A 9,497-nucleotide genomic window follows, 5' to 3' on the forward strand; every position below is an offset into this window, starting at 1 on the left:
CCCGGGGCGGGTCTTTTTTTTTTAAAAGGCCTTAGCCACAGGCTGTGATTGGCCGCGGCCCGGGCGCATCAGCCTCCGGGGGCGGGGCCCGGGCCGCATTGTCTCGTTTGGGGCCGGCTGGACGCCCCAGAGGCCGGACCTGGGCAACCCCGGCCTGGAAGTCCCGGGGCTGAAGCTCTCACGCGGCTGGGAGCGAGGCCTGGGCAGGTCAGAGTCGGGCTCCCGGAGGAAAGCGGGGCTGCAGCTCAAAGGGCCGAAGCGGAACCTAGCCCGGCTCCGAGTGCCACGTCTCCAGGAACCCCCTCCTTGCTCTTGGACAACACTCCGCCTCCTCCCTGGTCTCCGTTCCCCGAGCCGCCCCCATTTGTGCAGCTCCGGATCCAGTGGACACATTCCTGGGGATCTCTATTCTCATCCGGCCCACCCAGCCCCCAGAGCCCGCGCCCCGACCTGCCGGAGCCCCCCCCAGGGGGGGCGGCGCCCCCAGATGTGCTGCCTTCGCCCCTAGATCCGCCCGCCTGGTAATGAGGCACTCCCCGCGCTCCTTCCGGTGACTGCGATGGAAAGACCACGCTCCTGGGTTCCAAACGGAGGGCAACTTTCTCCCTCCCGGGTCTCCCAGCGTTCTGCCCGGGACTGGCCCGGGGCTGCAGAGACCAGCCGGGCGCTGCACGTAGCGCACGTGTAGAGCCCGCTCCCCACCCCCTCCGCCGCGGCCTCCGACTTTCAGACTTTCAGGGCTCGGTGTCGCCAGTGCGCCTCTCTTCCGCCCTGACCGGTCCCTTCTAACACCACCCTTCCCTTCCAGGCCTGCTCCTCTTCCTCTCATCTCTCCAATTCCCGCTCTTCACACTCCGTCTCAGCCCACCCCTGTCCACTTCAAAACCATCTCTCCATGGCTATGCAGCGGAGTGTTGGGTGTCAGATGCCCCCTGTGGAAACCCCCAAGCCCCTGGGATTTGGCCTCCTCGTCCTATTTATTTTGTGTATTCCCACAACAGTCTTGTTACTGCTCTCTGCACTAAGAGCTGCGCGCTGCGTTTGCCTTTTCCCACCAGAGACCGACCCTCTTCTCCAGCACGTGCTTCTCCCACCAGACTATAGGCCGCTAGAAGGAAGGCATCATGTCCCTCTCCGTGGCACTAGGTACGTGGCACACGCTCTACAAATAACTGTGGAAGGTAGGGAAAATGGCCTGCAGATTTTGTGGCTCCACTTGGCTGAGGATGGCTCTGAGCTGGACAGGGAGAAGAATCTGGTTGCCCACAGGAAGCAGGAAGGAGTCACAGCAGGTGGAGGTGGGCACCTCAGACACTCTGGGGGGAGGGGGCGCACCACGTCTGAGATAAACCCTTCTTCCTCATCCTCATGGCCTGCTTAATCCTCAGGGAACCAGCAACCCTCCTCCTCCACTGCCGTTTTCTGCTGGTCTGGCTCTTATGTGGGCCCTCTGGCTCCCTGTTCTTCCCCTTCCCCAGCGTTGGGGGCTGTCCTTGGGAACTAGCTCACACTAGGACAAGGGTCTCATCTTTGAGCTTCCATCCTTGGAAAGTTGAGTCTAGGTCCTGGGGAAACTCTGGGTAACTAAATACCTCTTCCTCTTCCCCTGGAATCACTTCTCTGATTCAGCCCAAGTGAAATCCAGGGTAACTGCACCCTCAGTCCCAGCCTTTGGGCTACCTGAGTATAGGGCTCAAAGGGATAGACCCTTGTCTGGGTCAGGCATTGACAAGTGGGACATTCCCACGGTGCTGTCAGCCCTGCCCACAGAATTTGGGAGGGGCAGAATGACCTACACCAAGGCTTCAGGGTGTGTTTCTTCCCTGTCTGGTTGGGCCACTTTAGAAGCCCTGAACTCCCAAGAAGCAATCCTGTGTGCTCTGATGAGAGAAGCTGAAAGAAAGCCAGGTTCTCTTGTTCATCCCGGCAGCTGAACCTCCAGCACCCCTAAGGCAGGTCTCCGAGCTCAGAGGCTGCCTGAGGGTACTCTATGGCCTCGGATAGCTGGAGTGTTTGGAATTCCCTTTATCCAGGATGAAAGTCTTCCAACAGGATGAAAACTGCTACAACACCATCTCAGAACTTTCCAGAACACCTCCACATCTGAAGTCGTGTTCATCCAAATCATATTGCACATGAAGGCGAAGGTGGACACACCACATGCAAAATGCTTTCCCTGGCTGCAAGGGGAGTTTGTGAGCAACTAGGAATATGCAAACACAAATAAGATGGGACAACTGGCAGGAAGTCATTTATGGTCTATTGGGCACAGCAACCCTGTAATGTAGGTAGTATAATTGTCACTATTTTTCAGATGGAGAAATTGAGACTCAGAAAGGTTAATTAGCCAAAATCACACATAATAATAGCAGAGCTGGGACCAGAATGGTAATTCTGGAGCCTGCCTTTGATCTTCCCGAACACTATGTTGCCCTCTCTAAAGTTGAGGAAAGAGGACATAGAAGTCTCACCTCAGTTCTCACCACCAGCTGCCCCTTAACCTGCCAACATCAATCCACACTCCTCTTGCCACAGTGGTTTTAAACTTAACTGTGATCTCTGATATTTTTGTTTGCATAGCAACAGCAACGAAGTTTCACAAAAGAACACTTTTATACAATGATGTACTTGGATGCTGGTTGAGACCCATTAAGTTGTTTTGTAGCTCACAATGGACTATGACCCTCAGTTTGAAAAAATACTGCTGCCAAGTTCCTTTTGTCTGCCGTTCAGGAGGGTTTCAAGACATTCGGAGACATTGAGAGAGAAGACCTGTCGGGATATTGGAAGAAGGTGGCCATCTATAACACAAGGAGAGAAGCACTGGGGAAAAATCCTACCAACACCTTAATCTTGGACTGATAGCCTCCATGATTGTGAGAAAATAAACTTCTGTTTAAGTCCATTCCTTATAAACAATATCTCTCTTTTTACTATTGGTCTGTTTCTCTGGAGAACCCTGGTTAATACAATCAAGTAGTCTTCCCTACTTAAACCTATCTAATATTTTGTTTCATTTTATTGCCAGAGGGCATGTGTATTGGCCAGAGACAGAAAAACAGAGAAGGAGGGGGAGAAAGCACCTTCCTAGTGGGACACAGTCACACTGCAATCTCTTCTCCATTTTTCCATCCTATTGGGATTTCAGGCATGCACACACATGCATCCAACGTGTTTTTCAAGTTGTTAGGCCAAGATTGAAACCATGGTTGGCCTTCTGGAATCCAGTTTCTTCTAAGCACTAGCCTACAAGATGATCTGTAGGCCCAACAACTGTCTAATCTTGACTTGCAGCCACTGTCCCTTGCTGCCCCACATGCCCTGTAAATCCCATAGAGCACTGCCTACAATTTGGGTCCAGCCGATGGCATAATGGTTACACTGATGGACTCCCACATGGCCGATCCCCCTTCAAGTCACAAACCTTTTCTCCTTGAAACACACCAGGTGCTTTGTACATTCATGCCCAAAGTCCCAAGAGGAGAGTTGAAGAGAAGGGATTGTGATGTGGCCAACCCCCCTGAGGGTGGGAAGGATTGATTTCTTGTTTTTGTCTCTCTGGTAAGTGCACATGCCCTATAGCAAAAATCTCTCTCAAAAAAAAAAGTCTATAACCTATATAAAATTAATAATTATGTATTTCAGTTTGTGTTTCACTATTTTTTTTTGGAGAGGTTTTTGTTATATAGCTTGCATGCACTCTCCAAACAGAGAGAGACAGAGAGACAGAAAGCAAGAAATCACCCCCCAGGGGGATGGCCATGCCGCAATCCCTTTTCCATTCTCCTCTTGGGATCTTGGGTACGCACGCACACGCACCCAGAGTGAGTTTTAAGCCACAGGGTCCGGGACTCGAACCATAGTGGACTACATGGGAGTCCAGTGACATAGCCATTACGCTAACTGCTGATCCCTGTGTTTCACTATTTATTATTCACTTCTCTGCATTCTTCTAATCCTTTTCCTCTATCTCTGCCCACAGCCTTTCACACCAAAGGATCACTTTATGCCCCATCTTTTTGGGGGCTGGCAAGTGGCGTGATGGTTAAGGGTGCTGGACTCCCACATGGCCACCTGCAGTTTAAGTCCTGGACCTCACAGCTTGCTTTCTTACTTTCTTTCTCTCTCCCTCTCTGTCTCTGTCTCTCTGTCTCTCTCTGTGCCTCGCTGGTCAAATTAAAATAAAATAAACAAAAAGTTAAGGGGCCAGCAGGTGGCACAGTGGTTGAGGCTTTGGACTTCCACATGGTCAACTGTGGTTTGAATCCCAAATCTAGTTGACTTGCCTTCTCACTTTCTCTTTCTGTCTTACTCTGGTCAAATAAAAACAATAAATAAATTTAAAAAAAAAAAAAAAAAAAAGTTAAATAAAATAATTATTTTTTGGAGAGATTTTTGCTGTAAGGTGTGTGCGCTCACCAGAAAGAGACAGACAGAAAGCGAGAAATCACACACACACACACACACACACACCCCGGGAGGGGTGCTGCAATTCCTTCTCCTCCATTCTTCTCTCGGGGTCTTGGACATGTATGCACATGTTCCCGGCGTGAGTTTAAACCACTGGGTCCAGGACTCGAACTGTGGTCAACTACATGGGAGTCCAGCGATGTAACCATTATGGCATCTGCTGGTCCCTAAATAAAATAATTCTTTAAAAACAAAAACAAACAAACAAAAAACTCATACCAGGCTTATGTACATGAATGCCCAAAATCCCAAGAGGAAAATAGAGAAGGGATTGCAGTATGGCCATCGCCCTAGGGGTGAATTTCTCGTTTTCTGTCTCTCTGTCTCTGTCTCTCTGGTGAGTGCTTGTGCAATAGCAAAAATCTCTCAAAAAGAAAAGAAAATCTCCAGACCAGCAATTAGCATAATGGCTATGTCACTAGACTCCCACATAGTCAACCGCGGTTCAAGTCTTGGACCCTGTGGCTTAAAATCACGCTGGGCGTGTGTGCATGTGTGCCCAAGATCCTGAAAGGAAAATGGAGGAGAAGGGATTGCAGCGCGGCCATGCCCCCTTGAGAGTGATTTTTCACTTTCTCTCTATCTATCCAGTGAGCACATACATTCTATAGCAAAAATTTCTCTAAAATAAAAATTAAATTGAAATTAAAACATATAAAGTCATAATTAGAGAGGAGATTTTGGAGTTGTTGCACACATCACAAAGGTAATTTAAGAATTTCATAGATAAATGGAATTAAACAAGAATTTTATTCTGGTACAAAACATTTGAAATCCATGCATAATTTTCTCAGAATACACATACCCTGTGAACTTTTTGAAGAAAATAATTATATACATAGTCTTTAAGGCATAATAAGACTGTGGAACTAGCAGGTGGCATGGTGGGTAAGGGTGCTGGACACCTACATGGCTGAACAGGATTCAAGTCTTGGACCTAGCAGCTTTCTTTCTCTCTCTCTCTCTCTCTCTTTGTCCCTCTCTGCTCAGATTAAAATAAATAAAGTTAAATAATAATGAAAAATTATTTTTAAAAAAAGTCATGGGAACCAGTTAGCGTAATGGCTATGTCGCTGGACTCCCACATAGTCGACCACGGTTCGTGTCCCGGACCCGGTGGCTTAAAACTCACGCCAGGCACGTGTGCGTGCATGCCCAAGATCCCGAGAGGAGAATGGAGGAGAAGGGATTGCGGCGTGACCATCCCCCCTGGGGGGTGATTTCTCGCTTTCTGTCTCTCTGTCTCTCTCTGTCTGTCTGGCGAGCGCACGTGCCCTACAGTGAAAATCTCTCCAAAAAAAAAAAGTCATAAGACTGGGTAACATCACCACAGAGAGTATGAAGAAAGAGAAGACAGCCAAGGGAACTCCAGGTGGTGTGGTAGTTAAGGCGCTGGACACTCCCACATGGCAGACCACAGTTTGAGTCTCAGATCTGGTGACTTGCTTTCTCGCTTTCTCTCTCTCTCTCATTTCTCTCTGGTCAAATTTTTAAAATAATAAGTGAAGGGCCAGCAGGTGGCATCATGATTAAAGGAGCTGGACTTCCACATGGCCAACCATGGTTCAAGTACCGGATCTGGCGGCTTGTTTTTGAACTCTCTCTCTCTCTCCCTCTCTGGTCAAATATAAGTAAAGTCAACTAAAATAATTATTTTTAAAAAAATGAATAAATACAATTAAATAAATAATTTTTAAAAAAGAGAGAAGACAGCTAAGAATGATCCCTAGGGCACTTCTCTATGCACAGGAGCTACTGGCTAAGAAAAGGATGAGCCAGGACTGGAAACGGCCAGTGTGGCAAGAAGACGTCCCCGGAGAGTGTTTCAAGGAGGCAACAAAGGTCAGGAGAGTGAATGCAGTGGAAAGGCTAAGACCACATGAGACCATATAAAGTGAAGTGGGGCTAATCAGGACACTTTTAAGGAGTTTTGCTATGTACAGTTGTAGAGAAATGGGTCAGAACTCAAAGAGAACAGGCTCCTTCCAGCCCGACACCCAGCGAAAAGCCAAAACCCATGTGCATCTCAGGTGGGCCGAGCCTTTCCCCTTTAACCGGAAAGCCTCTACCCTAAACCTCTTCTTCAGGCCCAACACCCAGCAAAAGGCCAGGTTGGGTAGTCTCTGTCTTCTTTCTGTCTCTGTCTCTCTCTCTCTCTCTCCCTCTACCTTTCTCTCAAAATTTTTCTCTTTTATATATGTATGTGGTTTTTGTTTTGTTTTGTTTTTAATCTGTAGGTACTGTCTCTTGTCTTTGACCTCTCCTTTCTCTTGCTAATTTCATGATTCCATGTGCATCTGAGGTGGGCCTAACCCTCCCCCTTTGACTGGAAAGCCTCTGCGCCAAACCTCTCCTTCCAGCCCAACACCCAGTGAAAAGCCAGAATCCATGTGCATCTGAGGTGGGCCTAGCCCTGCCCCTTTTGCACGTTGCACAGTCCTCATTTTTTTGCCTTTTTCTTTAAAAAGAATTATTTTTCCCTGTTCATTGTCTTGTTTTTTTGTTTGTTTGTTTCATCGTTTTCCCTTCGTTTCCTTTCTTTTACTTTCTCACCTCCCACACATTGAGTGTCTAGGCAGGTCTAGGTTCACAGCAGCAAAACAGCTGAATACTTTTAGGGTCATAGAAAACCTCAACTCTCACTTAGCTGCTACAAAAAGGAAGAAACTCATCTTTATACATCTAAATTGAAATTTATTTCTGTGGATATCACATTGTAACACACAGTAGTGGAGGAGAAATAGGCATAGAATTACCTCACAATAAAGTGAAGTATATGAGCTTACAGTGGCAGGAATCTCCAACAAACTAGTCATAGGTGAATATAGCACCAAATGACTAAACATCAGAGAAGACAGTCTGCAAAGTGAGCAGTTGGGAGACATACGAAGTTACAGTGAGTGCGGCTCATATCCTCCTCCACACCTCTGAATTCTTAGTTGAAACCCTGCAGTTTGGCCCACGTGTGCCTATTCTTTTGAAACTGTGAGGCCTTTGCAATAAGCAATTTCATTGAAAAAAAAGTGCAGGTTGTTTGGTGAGAAGCAGGGAAACAAAACTGCAGAAATGTTGCAGGTCATCTCCTTCCACACACCTCTAACACTCAGAATTAACTTCAAGAAGATAGGAAGTAATGTATAATCCATCAGATGACCAGAAACCACTGCAGAGGCACAAGAAATATGGGAAATCAATAAAATATCTCTCCCCCAAGAGGAAATAACAGCCCTTTATTATTCATGGATAGTACAATGAAACTTATGGAAATGTCAGGTAAAGAATTTAGGATATTTGGGACCAGCAGGTGGCTTGGTGGTAAAGGTTCTGGACATTCCCACATGGCCGACCATGGTTCAAGTCCTGGACCTGGTGACTTACTTTCTTCCTTTCCCTCTGTGTGTGTGTGTGTGTCTCTCTCTGGTAAAGTTAAAAATAAATGAATAAATAAAATTGAAAAAAAAGAATTTAGGATATTCATAATGACAAAGCTAACAGAGATGCAAGAGAAGAGAGACAACAAACTCCAGAAAATGCAGGAGAAAAGAGACAGTGAGTTCCAAGAGGTGAGGAAGTTCTTCCACGATCTGAAAGAGGAAATTAAAAAAAAAAAAGAGGAAATAAACACCATAAAAAAGAATCAAACAGAACTGTTAGAGATGAAGACTGTAATATAGGAAATCAAAACCTCCCTTGAAAGTATTAAAAGCAGATTAGATTATGCATAAGATCGAATCTCAGATGTAGAAGACAGAACCTCTGACCTAGAAAAATTCACCAAGAGGACTAAGAAAATAACCCAAAAAAAAGAGAATAATATATGAGTAATTCTAGATACTATTAGACGTCCAAACATCTGGATAATCAGTATCCCAGAAGGTCCAGAAACCAATCAGGACATTGATAATCTATCCCATGAAATCCTGGAAGAAAACTTTCCAAACCTAGAGAGGCACTCAAATATCCAGACCCAAGGAATACAAATGACCCCACATAGAATCAACCCAAGAAGATCTTCTCCAAGTATATCATAGCCAGATTGACCAAAACCACAGACAGAGACAAGATACTAAAATTGGCAAGAGAAAAACTTCAAGTTATTTTCAAAGGATATCCCATCAGGCTAACATTGGACTTTTCATTGGAAACCATGCAAGCAGGGAAAGAATGGGAAAATATGTTCAGAATGTTAAGTGAAAAACAATTTCAACCAACAATACTACATCCGGCAAGATTAGCTTTCATATGAGAAGAAAAGATAAAATCATTCTGGGACCAGCAGTTAGCATAATGGCTATGTCACTGGACTCCTATGTAGCGGACTGCGATTTGAATCCTGGACCCAGTGGCTTAAACTCACACTGGGCGTGTGTGCGTGCGTGCCCAAGATCCCGAGAGGAGAATGGAGGAGAAGGGATTATCGCGTGGCCATCCCCCCTGGGGGGTGATTTCTCGCTTTCTGTCTCTCTGTCTGTCTGGCAAGCGCACATGCCCTATAGCAAAAACTTCTCCACAAGAAAAGATAAAATCATTCTCAGATAAACAAAACTTGAAAGAATTTACCAACACCAGACCAGCTCTTTGAGAAGTTCTGAATGGAGTATTACACCCAGAAAACTAAAGACAGACAAGTAAGAGAACAAAAAATGACCAAGAAAAAGTCCAACTTAATGGTAGGGATAAGTTCTGAAATATCAATATAATGTTGAATGTTAACAGAAAGGTCAGACCACAGTAACACTGCAAATTCAACAAAAGGGAGATTACATGAAACTGAACTGGTGAAATAGAATTCTATGACTTTTTTGTAAAACATTACTTATTTTCTTCAGTGCTTTGCCTACCAGATTTAAAGATTTTAATTTTCTTTTGAGTTGTTGATGGGTTCAACAATTTGTTAAAAAAAAAAGTTGTTTTTTTAAATTTTATTTATTTATTTTTACTTTATTTTATTTTATTTTATTTATTTATTTTTTTGGAGAGGTTTTCACTATAGGGCGCGTGTGCTTGCCAGACAGACAGAGAGAGAC

The 9,497-nt window shown here is 45.5% G+C and overlaps 1 protein-coding gene across 9 annotated transcripts in view; it reads left to right on the forward strand.

The window, feature by feature from the left end:
• The window catches only part of LOC102468242 (alpha-1,3-mannosyl-glycoprotein 4-beta-N-acetylglucosaminyltransferase-like protein MGAT4E), a 23,511-nt gene that overhangs the window by 2,324 nt on the left and 11,690 nt on the right, over window positions 1-9,497 (forward strand). For 3 of the 9 annotated variants that reach the window (XM_006159156.2, XM_006159154.1, XM_027776007.1), the window contains exon 2: window positions 1,059-1,146. The gene's annotated coding sequence lies outside the window, so the exon portion shown is untranslated. The other 6 variants (XR_336104.3, XR_336107.3, XR_336106.3 and 3 more) reach the window with 6 other exon arrangements.

Source organism: Tupaia chinensis, unplaced genomic scaffold (assembly GCF_000334495.1).
Source record: "Tupaia chinensis unplaced genomic scaffold, TupChi_1.0 Scaffold000627_1, whole genome shotgun sequence".
In the NCBI taxonomy this organism is placed as follows: Eukaryota; Metazoa; Chordata; class Mammalia; order Scandentia; family Tupaiidae; genus Tupaia; species Tupaia belangeri.